The following is a 17,820-nucleotide window of genomic DNA, read 5'->3' as shown; positions in this document are numbered from 1 at the left end:
GGTTATGCCTTTGGTTATGCTTATTACGAATCAAACTGATGTTAAAAATCCTTCTCGTAGCATCCCAGGATTGGAACTTGGCGAATGGGGTTCTACGGAGGCTGTCAGCACCGAATTCGGCGATCAGGAATTTTGTGAGCCCGGTTTCCGAGTTTGGGGCGTGACAGGTCCATTGGATGGATGGTCTAGATATCTCATACAGTCATCATGTGGGCCATAAAATAAAGGAAGGAAAGAGAGAGAGAGAGAGAGAGAGAGAGAGACGTGATGATGGAAGGACCCTGGCACTATGGGCCCTCCCTTACATGATTTACAACATTCATTAAGTGGGTCCCATTACATATGGGCCCACTGATCAAAATCAACGTGGTGATCCTTTCTCCACCGAAATGCAAGGTCTAGATTTCTAAGGAAAATAAACATCATGATGGGGTCCATGGAAAATGGCCCCATCATGGAATGATCATGAGGATCAAGGTGGGCCATCAGCCACATCTAGGGTCCAAAGTGAGATCCACACCATCAATCAGTAGGCCTCACTTGGCCCATCATCAAAACATGAAAAATCTATCCTATAAAGCACCCACCATTCGATCTTCTTGGTTCGATGGAACACCGATCTCCTTGTGTCTCACTTTGATGGAAGGTGATGATAGATGAATGGGTAGGATGAAGGATTTTGGGGTGGGAAGTGGGCCACACAACACTCACTTTTCTCTCACATGGGATGCTTGGACGTCCATTTTTTTCTCTCTTGGAATGGCTTGGAAAATGTGTTGAGAAAGAGAGAGCTGATGGATGTGAGTGATAGATATGATGTGATGGTGTACTTGACATGTATGGGTGTGTAAGAGAGAGGGTGAGAAAGAGTTGACTTTGGGGTTGCTTGACTTGAGGAGAAAGAAAGCATTGATTGATTGATTGATGGGACATGATGTAAAGATTCTCTTGGGATTGCAAACGCGCAGTGTTTTTCCTCGAACTGAATGTGGGCCCACATCTTTTAATCTGGGTATCAGATCAGTATGCAAGATGCGGCATTGGAACCATGGTGACGGTGTGGTAACAATGGTATAAGTCTCGGATTAAGCCGACTCAAATTTATAGGATACCACTTGGGGTCGTATGCAAACATCGGATACAAGTCGAGGGTTACCTGGATTGGACGGGAAGGATCGCGGGAGTCAATGGAACAGTACGGGCTAGGATATGGGTCTTACAGCTCTCCTCACCTAATAAAAATTTTATCCTTGAAATTTATACTAACATCACCGTTAATAATAACTCATAAGGGAATAAGGAACATAACATCATATATAATCAAAACACAATATAACATACAATTAAAAATTGAAAAGATAGGGATAACGCTCTCAAATCTCTGCCTCGCGCTCCTAAGACGCCTCATTCACACTATGATGGCCCCACTGCACCTTCACTAAGGTAATGACCTTGGTTCGCAGGACCTGCTTCTTCCGATCGAGGATACGAACTGACTGCTCAATGTAAGAAGCGTCCTCACGAACCTCCAACGGCTGCCAATCAATAATAGGAACGATGTCTGACCCACACTTCCTCAATATAGAGACGTGAAAAATGTTGTGGACGCCAGACAACTGAGATGGCAAGGCAAGCCGATAGGCCACGACGCCAACACACCCGGTGAACTCTAAGGGTCCTATAAATCTTGGGGCAAGCTTGCCCTTCACTCAAAAAAGAACCACACCCTTCATGGGTGAGACCTTGAGATACACATGGTCCCCAACGACAAACTCTAAGGGACGACGATGATGATCAGCAAAACTCTTTTGCCTGCGCTGAGCTGTGCTCATCCTCTGCCTGATGATATCGATAGCCTCTGACGTCTATTGCACAAGCTCGGGACCTAGGAGACGCCGCTTTCCAACCTTGGTCTAACAACTCATAAATCTACATGGTCTACCATATAATGCCTCAAAAAGAGCCATGTCAATAGTCACCTGATAGCTATTATTGTACGCAAACTCAGCCAATCTTAGGTGCTCATCCCAACTACCCGAGAAATCAATCGTGCAAGCCCGAAGCATATCCTCAAGGATCTGGTTGACCCTCTCGGTCTGGCCATCGGTTTACGGATGGTACATAGTGCCGAGCTGTAAATCAATCCCCATCGCTCTCTGGAAGCTCCTACCAAACTGAGATGTGAACCTCGGGTCTCGGTCTGAAACGTTCGAGATAGGAACACCGTGCAGTCTCATGATCTCATCAACAAACAGCTTGGTGAGTCGGTCCGCGTTCCAAGTCTCACAAATTGTAAGAAATTATGCCAACTTCATCAGGTGATCCACGACAGCCCAGATGAAGTCATGACCTTGCTGAGTCCTCGGTAAACCCATGACAAAATCGGTAGATATATGCTCCCACTTCCACATCGAGACGCTCAATGGTTGCAATAGACCAGGGGGCCTCTGATGATCAGCCTTGACACTCTGGCATGTATCACACTCAACCACAAAACTGACTATCTGGCACTTCATCCCTACCCAAAAATACTGACGCCTTATATCGCGATACATCTTCGTCGAGCTAGGGTTGATAGAGAACCGTGATCGATGTGCCTCGGTCATAAGATCTCGGCGCAACTCAAGAATATCTGGGACATATAATCGGCCTTTGAAGCGAAGTCCACCATCAGAACCAATCTACCAATCTGACTGACTCTCAGATGCTGCCTTAGCCCGATAACTCTGCATTAATTCATCTGCTTGCTGAGCCTCGATCACCATTGCGACAAGAGAGGGTTGAATCGACAGACTCATTAACTGCACAATAGAAGACTGCAAGCCAATCTCGAAGTCAAAAGCTGACACATCCTCAAGCATCCTCCACTCCTGAATCATCATGTGCGCTACCAGGCCTCGTGGCTGACGGCTGAGGGCATCCGCCACCACATTTGCCATGCCCAGGTGGAACTGAATATCAAAATCATATTCCTTCAAGAGCTCCATCCAATGCCTCTGCCTCATGTTCAGCTCAGACTAAGAGAACAAATACTTCAAGCTCTTGTGGTTGGAGAAGAGCTCGAACCTCACCCCATAAAGATAGTGCCTCCACACCTTCAGTGTGAAGACCATTGTTGCCAGCTCCAAATCATGCGTGGGGTAGTTCAGCTCATGGACCTTGAGCTGACGAGAGGCATAAGCCACCGGCTTCCTGTGTTACATTAGGACAACACCTAAGCTAACTCGCGAGGTATCGGTAAATACAACAAAGCCATCACTCTTAAAGGGAAGAGTGAGGATAGGAGCGGACGTGAGGCGATCCTTCAGCTCCATAAATGCCTGCTCACAAGTGTCACTTCAAATGAAGTCGGCACCCTTATGGTTTAACCTGGTCAACGGGGCTGCATTACGAGAGAATCCCTTAATGAAACGTCGATAGTAGCCCCTCCAAACCAAGGAAACTACGGATCTCAGATGTGTTCGTGGGCTGGCCCCACTGACGTACAACATCGATCTTCGAGGGGTCCACTGCAACACCCTGCCTCGTCACCACGTGATCGAGGAACTTCACCTCCTCTTGCCAGAACTCGCACTTCTCCAGCTTTGCATAAAGCTGGTGTGCACGGAGGGTCTGCAAAGTAATCTCCAAATGTCGCTCATACTCCTCATGGGTCCTCGAATATATCAGAATGTCATCGGTGAATATCATAACAAACTGGTCGAGATACGAACGAAAGACCTCGTTCATCAACTGTATAAATACTGCGAACGCATTGGTCAGTCCGAAGGACATGACCTGGAACTTAAAATTACCATAGCGAGTCCTGAAGGCTGTCTTCAAGATATCCTCTTCTTGGACCCAAACCTAATGATAACCGGACCGCAAGACTGTCTTCGAAAAGAACTGCGCCTCCTGCAGTTGATCAAACAAATCATCGATCCTCGGGAGTGGGTACTTGTTCTTGATCGTGACCTTGTTGAGCTCACGGTAATCCACGTAAAGCCTCAACGAGCCATCCTTTTTATGCACGAAGAGTACCGGCGCTCCTCACAGCGAACTGCTCGGACGGATAAAGCCGAACTCACGCAACTTGTCCAACTGCTTTTGCAGTTCTCCTAACTCCAATGGTGCCATACGATACGGGGCTTTCGAAATAGGTGCGGTACCGGGCATGAGATCAATTTGGAACTCAGTGTGCTGATAAGGTGGTAACCCCGGAATCTCCTGGAATACATCGGGAAAACCACAAATGACTGGCAACTGGTCGATACTCAAATCTGCTGACTCCTCAAAGGTGCACACAACAGGCAGGACTGCTGCTCTCCTCTGGGCTCGGCAACAAAATAGAACTCTGATACGCTGGGTATACTGAACGTGACTGTCCTCGCGGAGCAATCCAATATGGTGTGGTACTCGATGAGCCAATCCATGCCCAGGATGACATCAAACTCGGACATCAACAATACAAACAGGTCGGTAGGCAAAAAGATATCCCTAATTAGAATGAGGCAAGACGAGCAAAATCGGTCTAATACTGCAGTCTTTCCCAAGGGCGTCGATACTGACAAACCCTTACGGGCAGACTCCATTGGCAAACTGGTCGATTGGCAGAAATCATCAGCCACAGAGGAATGCGATGCACTAGAATCAAACAATACACATGCAATACATGAAGAAACAGAGAGAGTATCCTCGACGACTCCTGATGACTGAGGGTCCTGCTAGGCGGAATAAAATCTGCCCTAGGTCTGATGGGGAGGTGCAGGTGCCCCTGAGGTCTCTATGGATGTTGTTGTCACTATGGTGGCCTAATCTACTGCCTTTACTGCTGCGAGGGAGGTCTCGGAGGTTGGTGCTACGGTGGGGGCTGTCGCGGAGGTTGATACGGTATCCTCGGCTACTGCTGCTGTGGATGGGGACACTCTTACCTACGATGTCCAATCCTACCGCATCCAAAGCAGGTACCTGAAAACGGTCTCGAAGGTGGTATTGGGGGTGCCACTGGTGCTCGGAATGCTGGGCGGGTCGTGCATCGCTGCTGTGGAGATGCTACTGCTGCGAGGAGCTACTGGAGGGCACCTTCCTCTTCTTATCTCCTCTCAGGTCACGGACCCTCTGTAAACCGACCCAATCTGACTTGTAGATCTAGGCCCTCTCCACAATCTACTCAAACATCGGAAGCATGTGTCCAATCACACGGCTCCTGAGGGCAGGACGTAAAGCATTCTCAAAACATCAGGCCTTCCGCCCCTCATCATCAACAAGATACGTCACGAATCTCGATAGTGCGATGAAACGTGCCTCGTACTGGGACAGAGTCATGTCCCCCTGGACCAGAGTCTTAAACTCTAATGCGCGTTGCTGGCACACATGCTTGGGAAAGAACTTCCAGTCGAACCGGTCTACAAAGTCCTTCCAGGTCCACATGAAATCGACCGCTATTGATCGGGCGACAAATGCCCACCAATGTTGAGCCTCACCCTGGAGAAGAAATACGACTGACGGGACTCGCTGCTGGGTCGTACATCTCAAGGTGTCGAATATCGTCTCCACCTCGGAGCACCATATCTCTGCTGCAGTAGGGTCTTGCTCGCCCTGAAAACACGGGGGATTGTGCTGTTGGAAGTCTTTGAGAAGGGTGCTTGCACACTCCTGCTCGGCCTCTACTGGTGTAATAGTGGGACGCCTGCTCTGCCCCAGAAGAATAGTGGTCATCGCCTGTAGCATCTGCTGTAGCTGGGCGACACTCACAGGTACGGTTGGATCTGCACCGGTCTCAAGTAGATGAGTGGCATCCTCAGGCTGAAAAGTAGGAATATCCGGTGGTGGAGTGGGAGTAACAAGTGGTAGATCGGGAGTCACAAGTGGTGGAGCGGGATTCGCTCGGTTCACTCTTCTAGGCAGCATGTCCTAAAGGAAGGAACAGGGGCCTATTTGCCTTGAGAATTCTCGAAGGCATAAACGTTAAGGGTCTATGTCAAAAAATCGCTAAGTTATTCGGACTCGGAACCTATTCATTCTAAGTTCATAGTAGATATGTGATGTGATCCTTAGGTATTCCCAAGTTATACTCTGATACCAACTTTTGTCACATCCCAAACTTGAAAAATAGGCTCACAAAATTCTCGATCGCCGAATCCAGTCCCGATAGCCTCCGTAGTGCCCCATTCTCAGCTCCTGGCACTCATACGCCAGATTCTGATCGTAGGATTTGTGATGGAGCATAACCACAAGCATAACCAAATCACAAACCATAATCACCACATATCCATTATATCAAATACTTTAAGTACAATGCGGGAAAGAAAATACAAGGTGATCAAAAAGCTCTAAAATGATCAGATGCGCACTCCTACCTCAGCGCTCTGCTGTCTGATGCCACCTGCATGGAACGGTCATGCATAAGCTTACAAAAGCTTGGAGGGTGGTGTAAGTGTGTGCGCAAGGCAAGTGCCAAGTATACAATATCAGAGTAATGCGAAAATATGCGAGTAAGTCTATGAATACTATCAGCTGTACCAAAGCTATATGATGCAAGGCATGAATGTTATCGGCCATACTAAGACCATGCAATGCGAGGCCTATCTAGCCAAATTTCACATGCAAGATGCAAAGCAAGCATGCTAGTCCTCATCAAGTACTACTAGTCCTCATCAAGTACACATATCAGTACAGTTCCTCTGTGGGATATAACCGCGGTGTAGTACACTTCACACTGACTACCGCCTCCCTAGCCCCACAGCTAAGAGAGCGGTATAGACCTCACTATCTGCCTGACCAGTAGTCTATCAATACCTACCCGGCTTATCGATAGCGGACTCATTTGCGAGCTGGTCAAACTCAGCGTAGCTTATAGCCCCCTCACTCATTTTGATAAGGCCACACCCCCTTCCAACCGACCATGACATAGTGAGAGACGCGGCCTACTGGTCTTCGGCACTCGGGTGCTCATGTATCCACATGGTCTAGATATTGAAGCATCTCATGGTACCAAAAAGGTTCTGAAACTCTCACCCAAGGACATCCTAAGTGCCCACAGTGCTAGAACCAAATATTTTTGGTTACCAATATGGCCATCCATGATGTGCCTGTGGGCCACGACCCTGATGTCGCTAGGGCGTACAATGATCATGACACACAAATACGATATGCATGAATCACACTGTCCAGTCATGTAACAATCCTGTGCATACCACGCGCTCATGTGGGTAACTCCTATCAGTGAGTCCCATAAATAATCTGCCCAATGGCATATGATATGATCAGTCACTACTCATATAAAGCATACATATGATGCATATGGTATGAGTCATGGAATTATACTAAGCATGTTATAAAGTAATGAACTATCCATACAATGCAGATGGGCCTAGAAGGCCTACACACAACAAGTATGGACCTATCAATGAGCCCTAAGGAGAGTTACAATGCGGACATTTAACCAACATTGTACTTACAATGTGGGTGTCAAACCATCATTGCTCCCAAGGCATAGCCCGCTATAAGGGTCAACACATAAACCACGGTGGAATTATGTTTTAATGGGCCTTATGTACATCCCATTGGGCCTTGACCCATGGGCCTCCAATACATCAAATGGGTCTCATATATATCAAGGTGGACCTCAACGGATAGGCCATAACTACATCAAGATGGGCCTAATCACATAGGCCTTATATATATACCAAGTGGGCCTCAACAACGGGCCACAAATACATCAAGATGGGCCTAATCACATGGGCCTTATATATATACCAAGGTGGGCCTCAATGGATGGCCATAAATAAATCAAGAGGTATATATATTATATTTATAAATGAATTATATCAGAAGATCAACTGGACCGCACTCTAAATAATAGTAGTGACAATGATTTCCATCGTTAAAAGTCCTACAGGGCCCACCGTTATATATATATATATATATATATATATATATATATATATATATATATATATATATATTTGGATCTGAACTATTCATAAGTTAACATGGAAATGGCAGAAACAACATCTTGATCGGAACTACCGTGGCCCTTAAGAAGTTTGAATAGTGAATGTCACTATCCCTAATATTTTAAATGGTGGGGTCTCCTTGAACTATAAATCTTACTCATTCTTTAGCTCATGACATAAAATGAACTTTCAAAATGGTTGGATGGCTTGGATGCAACACATACATCATGGTGGGTCCCATAAATGGACAGCGTGGATAATACCGGTGGGACCCACAGAACTTGGTGACGCCACTCCAGCAGCTACGTAGCTGGAGTGAGGTACACCAGCCGACCCACCCATGCATGGGGATGATGTGGGTGAAACACTTACATCAGTGGGTCCCACGTGGGGCCCACCATAACGTTTATATGCCATCCAGCCTGTTGATAAGGTCACGCAGACCCGGATGAGAAGGAAAAACAAATTTTATAATGATCCAAAACTTCTGTCAACCCAATAAGGGTTTCAATGGCAAACATTCAATCACACTATTCCCTCTGACGTGGGCCACCTGAGCTCTACGTATGGCTGATTTTTGGGGTGGGCCCACCGCAAGAAGGGGCCCTCCAAATGCACGATGTGGATGTTCCACACACATCATGGTGGGGCCTAAGCATGGGACCCATGTCCCTAGCCATTTCCACCCATGTAGCGTCTGGCTGCTGCAGCAATAGCAGCAGTGTCAGCTGCTTTATATGTATTTTTTTTTAAAATAGAGTTTTTTCACAGTTTTTCCATGGTAGGGCCCGCATCAGGTGAATCCGACCCAGCCGTTGGATTCTATGGAGCAAGATAGTCTACATGAGCCCAATATTCGAGGTATTTTGGTGTATAAAAATATCAGGTGGATTTTCAACGGTAAAAAAACATTGTTTTCCATGCTATGGCCCACCAGATAGTCAGATTGGCTTCATTTTTTAGCTCAACGCCTAAAATGATCTGAGGAATGCAATGGACGGCGTGGATTGGATCCATACATCAAGGTGGGGCTTGCATAAGTGGCCCACCCAAAAGCTTATATATATATATATATTGTTATAGTGAGTACAACCCACTGCCCATTCATGCTCATTGGACCACGTCAAGCGTCCAGGGACGTTGGACTATACATTTCATCAAGGTGGGTTCCACATGTACGTGGCTCACTTGTCCTGGATCAATTTAATATTTATGTTTTCCATCACCAAAGGGTAGGGCCGACATGGTTTGGACGGCCATGTGGTCCGTTGAATAGACGATCTAGATATCCCATACACTCATCATGTGGGCCACAAAATAAAGGAAGGAGAGAGAGAGAGAGAGAGAGAGAGAGAGAGAGAGAGAGAGAGAGAGACACGTGATGATGGATGGACCCCGGCACTATGGGCGCTCCCTTGCATGATTTACAACATTTATTAAGTGGGTCCCATTACATATGGGCCCACCAATCAAAATCAACGGTGGAGATCCTTTCTCCACCGAAATGCAAGGTCTAGATTTCTAAGGAAAATAAACATCATGATGGGGTCCATGGAAAACGGCCCCATCATGGAATGATCATGAGGATCAAGGTGGGGCATCGGCCACATCTAGGGTCCAAATTGAGATCCATACCATTAATCGGTAGGCCTCACTTGGCCCATCATCAAAACATGAAAAATTTATCTTATAAAGCACCCACCATTCAATCTTCTTGGTCCGATGGAATGCCAATCTCCTTGTGTCTCACTTTGATGGAAGGTGATGAGAGATGAATGAGTAGGATGAAGGATTTTAGGGTGGGAAGTGGGCCACACAACACTTACTTTTCTCTCACTTTGGATGCTTGGACATCCATTTTTTTCTCTCTTGGAATGGCTTAGAAAATGTGTTAAGAAAGAGAGAGAGAATGGTGGTTGTAAGGGAGAGGTGATGGATGTGAGTGATGGATGTAAGGTGATGGTGTACTTGACATGTATGGGTGTGTAAAAGAGAGGGTGAGAAAGAGTTGACTTTGAGGTTGCTTGACTTAAGGAGAAAGAAAGCATTGATTAATTGATTGATTGATTGATTGATTGATGGGACATGATGTAGAGATTCTCTTGGGATTGCAAACGTATGGTATTTTTCCTCGAACTGAATGCAGGCCCACATCTTCTGACCTAGGTATCAGATCAGTATACAAGATGTGACATTGGAACTGCGGTGATGGTGTGGTCGCAATGGTATAAGTCTCGGATTAAGCCGACTCGAATCTATAAGATACGACTTGGGGTCGCACGCAAACGTAGGATACAAGTCAAGGGTTGCCGTGATTCGACGGGAAAGATCGCGGGAGTTGATGCAATAGTACGAGCTAAGATACGGGTCTTACAGCTAAGCAGAACTACCGACACCAACATTAAGATTCGTACCATCTACGGTGGACCTGCAGGGGGTGGAGATTCAAATCGTGCTCGATTATGTTCACCTTGCCAATAAGCCACACAAGGAACAACGAATGCATTTGTGCAACTTAACAATCTTTGAGGAAGACGCTAGCGGTATCCAACACCCACATGACGATGCTCTGGTAGTGGCTATAACCATAGCCAACTGGAAAGTATATCACATCCTCATGGATACGGGCAGCTCGACTAACATACTCTACTCCGAGATGTTTGATAACATGGGGGTCCATAAATCACGCCTCCGACCCGTTAAGACCCCACTACATAGCTTTGTAGGGGACAAAGTCATTTTCGAAGCTATCATTCTCCTCCCTATCACAGCCGGGGAAGGACAAAATCAGGTCACCACAATGGTCAACTTCCTAGTGGTAAACTGCCCTTCAACCTACAACATCATCCTCGGGCGACCCTCTCTCAACTCCATGAGAGCCGTGGTATGTACATACCACCTTATGATAAAGTTCCCCACCGAGGATAGGGTCAACCTCCTTCAAGGAGATCGGCGTGACGCTCGGTGGTGTTACTCGAATCCATTAAGGAAAGGGATGCCCAAGCAAGCTCTCACAATCAACTTGCTCAATCCCAGGGAAGATTCCTTAGAGAGAAGTTCTCTAACAAAAGATCTCCTAACCATTCCTCTTAATGAAGCCGACCCTACTAAAATAGTCCAAGTCAGGTCGTCGTTGACGCTCGACCACCGGGCACGAATGATGAGCTTCCTTAAGCAAAATAGTGATGTGTTCGCTTGTTCTCATTAAGGCATGCAAGGCATTGATCTCGAAGTGATGATTCACACGTTGAACGTGGATCCAAATTGTAGGTCGGTCAAGAAAAAAAGAAGAATGTTCAAGCCATAATGGTATGCCGTGATCGCCAAAGAGGTTGGTAAGCTTATGGACGCAGGATTCAATGAGGAAGTGTACTATCTCGAGTGGATCGCCAACGTAGTCTTGGTGAAGAAGTCCAATGGGAAATGGCGGGCCTGCATCGACTACACTGATCTAAACAAAGCCTAACCCAAGGATAGCTTTCCCCTCCCCAGAATCGACCAATTGGTAGACAACACGACAAGTAGAAGACGACCTTTGTCACAGATAAAGGCATGTACAATTATAAGGTCATGCCCTTTGGGTTGAAGAACGTGGCGGCCACATATCAACGACTAGTAAATAAGATATTTACTCATTAGATCAAATGATCCATGGAGGTCTACATCGATGACATGCTAGTGAAGAGCGTTAAAGCCGCCAACCACCTGACTAACCTTGGTGAGACCTCCATCCTAAGGAAGTACTAGATGAAGTTAAATCCGACCAAGTGAGCATTTGGGGTTAGCTCAAGTAAATTTCTTAGCTTTTAGGTAAACCAAAGAGGAATCGAAGCAAACCTTGATAAGATTAAGGCCCTGCTAGACATGGGGTCTCCTCATACTGTGAAAGAGATCTAATGCCTTACCGGGATTATCACCACTCTCAACCGCTTTGTCTCTAGAGCAACTGACAAGTGCCTCCTCTTTTTCCAACAACTAAAGGGTAATAAGAAGGCAGAGTGGACCCTTAACTGCGAACGGGCATTCTAGCAGTTAAAACAGTACTTGGGGTTGACCCTATTACTGTCGAAGCTAAAGGAGGGAGAACCCCTGCTGCTCTACTTAGCAGTATCCACTTCACTAGTAAGCTAGGCCCTTGTCCAATAATCTGAGGGGAAACAACGCCCGGTGTACTATGTCAGGAAAGCCCTGGTCCTAGCTGAGACTCAATATCTGAGCCTGGAGAAGCTTGCTCTAGCCCTGGTGATTTCTTCCCGGTGACTTCACCCTTCCTTCTAAGCCCACACTATAGCAGCCCTTACCAACTAACCTATTTTCCAAGTGCTTCAAATGTCTCAGGTATCAGGACGGTTGACCAAATGGGCGATAGAGCTCAGTGAGTTCGACATCAAATATCAGCCTAGGAACGCTATCAAAGGTGAAGCAGTGGTCGATTTCATCGTAGAGGTTTCTGCGCCCAAGAATGAGGCCGACATGGCCAGCTTGAAGGAACCTTCCGACCTCATCAAAAGATCCGATCAAGATGTTAGAGCCATCCAGATAACCAAGGACTCTCGAACAGCGGAAGTGGAACCAGACACCTCGACACTATATGTGGACGGGTCATCCAATTCTTAGTGCAGCGGGGCCAGAGTCATCCTCCTAGCCCATGACCTGACAACCATCCAATATGCAATAAGGTTCAGCTTCCATACCTCAAACAATGTGGCAGAGTATAAAGCATTGTTGCAGGGCTCAGATTAGCGGTGGTTATGGGAGTCTAAACCCTTGAAGTCCAATGTGACTCCCAACTCGTTATCAACCAGATTTCAACGAAATACCAAGCAATGGAAGCTTAGATGATCACGCACTTAAGTGAAGCTCATAAGTTGCTCAGTAAATTCTAGAAATGCACTGTCATCCTAATCCTAAGGGTGAACAATTCATGGGCAGGCGCCCTTGTGAAGCTAGATTCCGCAACTGACGGAGACATTCCGAGGAATGTTCCGATAGAGTTCCTCACTGAGCTGAGCATCGATCAAACCAACCATAAAACCCTTCAGCCCATGCGCACAACCCCAAGCTAGATGGACCCAATTGTAGAGTACATCTGAGAAGTAAAGCTCCCCGAGGATAAGGTGGAGGCGCGACGACTGAAACTCAGATAAGCTTGGTACGCGATCATTGAAGGCATTTTGTATAAGAAGAGATTCTCCTTGCCTTATCTTAGATGTCTCCGACCAGAGGAGGTGGACTACATATTGCAAGAAATCCATGAAGGAATATGTGGCAACCACTCTAGTGGTCAAGCTTTGGCTCATAAGGTCATCCGACAAGGTTATTTTTTGGCTGACGCTCCAAGAAGATGCCAAATATTTCACTCGGAGGTGTGATAAGTGCCAATGATTTGCGGTTATCCCCAGGAAGCCCACAGAAGAATTGACCCCTATGAGTGGACTATGGCCATTCGCTCAATGGGACATCGACATCATTGGGCCATTACCTCAAGGTAAAGGGCAGACTCTATATATAATCATGGCGATTGATTACTTCACAAAGTGGGCGGAAGCTGAGCTTGTGGCCAGGATCACCAAGCAAAAGGTGACCGACTTCATGTGGAAAAATATCTTCTGTCGATTCGGTGTCCCACATACCATCGTGTCAGATAACGGGAAACAATTCAACAATGATAGGTTCCATAGTATGTGCCAAAGGCTCAGCATTCGAAATGCATACTTGTCACCTTGGCACCCCTAATCGAACGAGCAAGTCGAAGTAATAAAAAAGATAATAAAGAATCATATTAAGACCAAACTTGAGAAAGCAAAAGGCGCCTGGGCCAGGGAGCTCCCTTTCATCCTATGGACGTACAGGACTACACCTCAGTCCTCAACTGAGAAACCTCGTTCTCCCTTTCTTATGGAGCTGAGGCAGTCGTTCCGGTTGAAATAGGGCTCCCTACAACACATGTACGATCTTACATGGAGTATTAGAATGTCGAGAAAATGGCCATGTGTCTTGACCTCCTTGAAGAAACAGGGGAGTCTGCTAAGCTCGGAATCGCAGCTCGACAGCAACAAGTCGCTCGATTCTACAACTCAAGAGTTAAGACCAGGCGGTTCCGACCAGGTGACCACGTCCTCCACAGAACGTTCCAAAATATTGCAGAGCCCGGGAAGAACCTTAGGACTAACCTAGGAAGGGCCTTACCGGGTAGTCAGTATGAACAGGCTCGGTTCCTATCGACTCGAAGACCTAAAGGGCCAACTTTTACCACACCCGTGGAATGTTAAGCATTTAAAGATCTACTATGCATAGGAGTTATAAGGAAAAGCAACTAAGGTTGGAAAGATGAATGTAAAAGCTCCTCCTTTTCTTAATAAAGCAATTTCACGGCATGAATGTTTCTGACTTAATGCATCATATACCTACTCATGCTATAGAGGGTCTCCAATATCAGGAGAAAGACCCCTCTAATAAGACGACCCTTAAAGAAGCTGCCTGCTTAGGGGGTTGGTCGAATGGAGGGGCTTACTCGGGAGGTCCTACTCAGCGCGGACTTCAGCCATCTCGGTTTCGACCATGACCGACCCCCTGGGATGAGTTTGGAAGGTCATTCGGTCTGGGGTTGACCGGTTGCCCTCTCGCCCTTGGACCGAGCGGCTCTCTTCCCACCCTTGGGCCGAGTAGTTGCCTTCGAGCCCTTGGGTTACTTGGCCCGGGGTCAGACGGTCGTCTTAGCAGACCACAGGGGCTCTGTAGTGAGTGGCTCTGTTGAGACTTCAACCTTGGAACTTGTGCTCTCTAGGTTAGTGTCATCTTCGAAGGCATAGACCTTGCGCACACCCTCAGAACTGTTCGACATTGGATACTTAGCAGAAAATAGGATTAAAGTAAGGAAAAGTTCAAAAATGAAGCTGCAAACAAGGAGGACTCACCGAACATCACCTGCTCCAAGAGTCTATCAGCAGCAGGAAATTTCCAGACATAAGCAAATGACCAAGCCAGCAAAGGAAATGGCTGCTTTTATATCATGCTCGGCCAAGAACAATCATGACAAGCTTTAATTATCAGCGGCAAAGAGCCGTTCCGCCGAGCACAACCTTGCACATGGCAGCATCTGATTAGCTCGGTCGTTACAAATTCCCGGACCGAGCACAAGCCTTAATGATCAGCATTAAATGTGGTGAGCGAAGAGCTGTCTCCTCGCCCATCACTTTACACATGGCAGCTCCCCATCAATCCTGCCACTACATATTCTCGCCCTCTACCACGTGTCCATCCACCATAGGGCTGCAGTTGAAAAGGCCGTCGCCGCGAAGTATGGCACCTCGATTGCACCAGGCCATAATTACAGATTCTCCTCGATTCTGTTACTAGAGGAAGTGTATTAGACCACTCATTCGTCTTCACTGCGTAAATTTACTCCCCGAGCTTGCGCTGCAAACTCACGAAGTAGGGGGCTTCTGTTATAGGAAAATATGATTTGACCACCTTCAAGGTCGGCCCAGCCTGGCCACGTTTAAGGGCGGCTCAGCCAAATCACCTTCAAGGTCAGCTCGTCAAGACGAACGATTGTTCCTGAGATGTTTATGGAAGGAACTGGCATGAAGTTAACAAACATAGTTCTCAACAGAATGAGATCTCAAACTACTAAACGCTCACACTTGCCGAGAACTAAGTGATCTGATTCAACCAAAGGACCGTCAAAGAATAGCTAGAACCAACAAACAAGTTAGATCTGAGCCATAACTTGGGCTGAGATAGGCGTGGTTAGATCAGCTCGAACCTTCTTCGGCTAAGTGACCAAGTCAAGTTCTGATGAGCCCAGTCTTAGTTGTCCTCAGTCGTTCAACAGAGCTTGGCTCAGACCATCTTTGCTCAACCAGGAGAGTTTGACTAGATAAGCTAAGTGCACGACATCCTCTAGTAATGCATGACCAAAATAACCGCTTGACCCACTATTCTGAGATAACCGGCGACATTGTCGCCTGTGCACGTCTCGCCTAATGGCTACGATCATGCCTAAGATGACGGGCCACCCTGTCCTATGAACGGTCTAAAGGGACCCACTTCCAGGAAGAGGTAAGCAAAATATCTCACCCAGAACCACTCTACACTACCAAACCCAGATTCTTAGCCTAACTTTGGCATTGAAGGGTCCCCTGCTCTAGCTAGGGTCTCCATTACCTTCCTCCCATCGTACATGTGCTCGGAAGTTTAGGAGCTCGGCAAGGGTGAACCAGATTGTTGCATCAACACTATACATGACAAACAACAAACCGATCGCGGACAGAAACACTTGCAGCTAGGAGGCCGGCAGGCTAGCCCAATTCACTGATATGTTAACTTAGAAGTAAACATACATGACTAGGTACACAGGGGATTTTATTTGAACAACGCCTACAATGTTTGGGGGCTCATGAGCTTCATCATTGGATGGGCAAAAAATAAATGAATAAATACTAAAAAATAAAATAAAATCCATGGGACCATCATAGCCACTTTGTTTTTAGCTACACATGGGTGGTTGAACGTACAGCCAACAGTCCACGTAGCAATAAATTAATTATAAAATTTAAAATAAATAAATAAATAAATGAAAAGAAAGAAAAGAAAAGAAAAGAAAAGGAAAACGCTTACAGTGGTACTGGTACTATCATAAGTATCATGGTTAGTTCAGTGTGTTGATGACATTCAACCTGAGTCCAAAAATTAGGGCCCCATCATGATGGTTGGGCACAGTAACAATTACATTGATTCAACCAGTACGGGGACCACACCATAGCAAGCAATCACTAACCGTGCAAAACCAACAAATTCAAGTGACTGGTCCACCTAATGATGGACTAGCTTAATTGTGGTTTGAAGTCATTCTTACCTGTTCTTACAAGTCGGATTCCGTACACATTCTCACCACTTGAATTTGGTGGTTTTTTTTTGGTAGTCGTATATTGTCTCCTACGGTGTGGCCCACCTTGTGATTAGATTGTGCTGATTTGTAGTTGGGTTCACATCACGGTGGGGTAAGCCAGCTGGAAGGTAAGGATGCCATCCACAAGTTACCTGGGACATAAAATAGCCTAGTACCATCAGTTTTTAGGACGCGTACTGTGTCCTACCCAGCCCGTCTCTAGCCAGGAAGGGCAGTTCTGTGGGCGGCTCCACTGTGATGTATCTATTTATCCACACCGTTCATCACTTCTCTCGGATCATTTTAAGGAATGTGCATAAAAATGAGGCAGATCCAACGTTTAACTGGATTACACCAAATAATAAACTTAAGTTACATTAAATGCACAAGCATTAAATTTAAGAGTCATCTGTGGTGTGGTACACTTAAGCGTTAGATCCGCCTCATTTTTCTGCTCATATCTTAAAATGACACCAGAAAAGAGATGGACGGTGTTTTTTAGCTCATATCTTAAATGATACCAGAAAAGAGATGGGTAGTGTTTTTTAAGCTGATATCTTAAAATGATATGCGAAAAGAGATGGACATTGTTTTTCAGCTCATATCTTAAAAGAGTCATCTTAAAATGATATGAGAAAAAAGATGGATGGTGCAACAGAAACATCATAGCGGGCCCGCCCACTCAACTGCGGAGACGGGCGGGGGCAGGACGCAATCCACGTCTCACTTTTTAGCAGTACCGGTATCACCAAAGCGTTCCTAAGGAAGTCCGTGTATTGAAATTAGGGGGGTTAATGGACCGGTCTCGGGCATGAAAATCAGAATTTTGAATTATCCGATCCAAAGGCTCAGCCCAAAACAGTTCAAAATCCGGGCTGAGACCTACCCAGGGCCAGCCCGTTGATAGCCCCAGTTGAATTTAGTGATTAAGATTTTTGCAAGTGGATGGCATCCTGTCCCCAGCCTCGACGATAATCTGTTAAGGTGGGG

The sequence above is a fragment of the Magnolia sinica genome, chromosome 3 (assembly GCF_029962835.1).
Source record: "Magnolia sinica isolate HGM2019 chromosome 3, MsV1, whole genome shotgun sequence".
Taxonomy (NCBI): Eukaryota; Viridiplantae; Streptophyta; class Magnoliopsida; order Magnoliales; family Magnoliaceae; genus Magnolia; species Magnolia sinica.
This window is presented reverse-complemented; position numbering follows the sequence as displayed.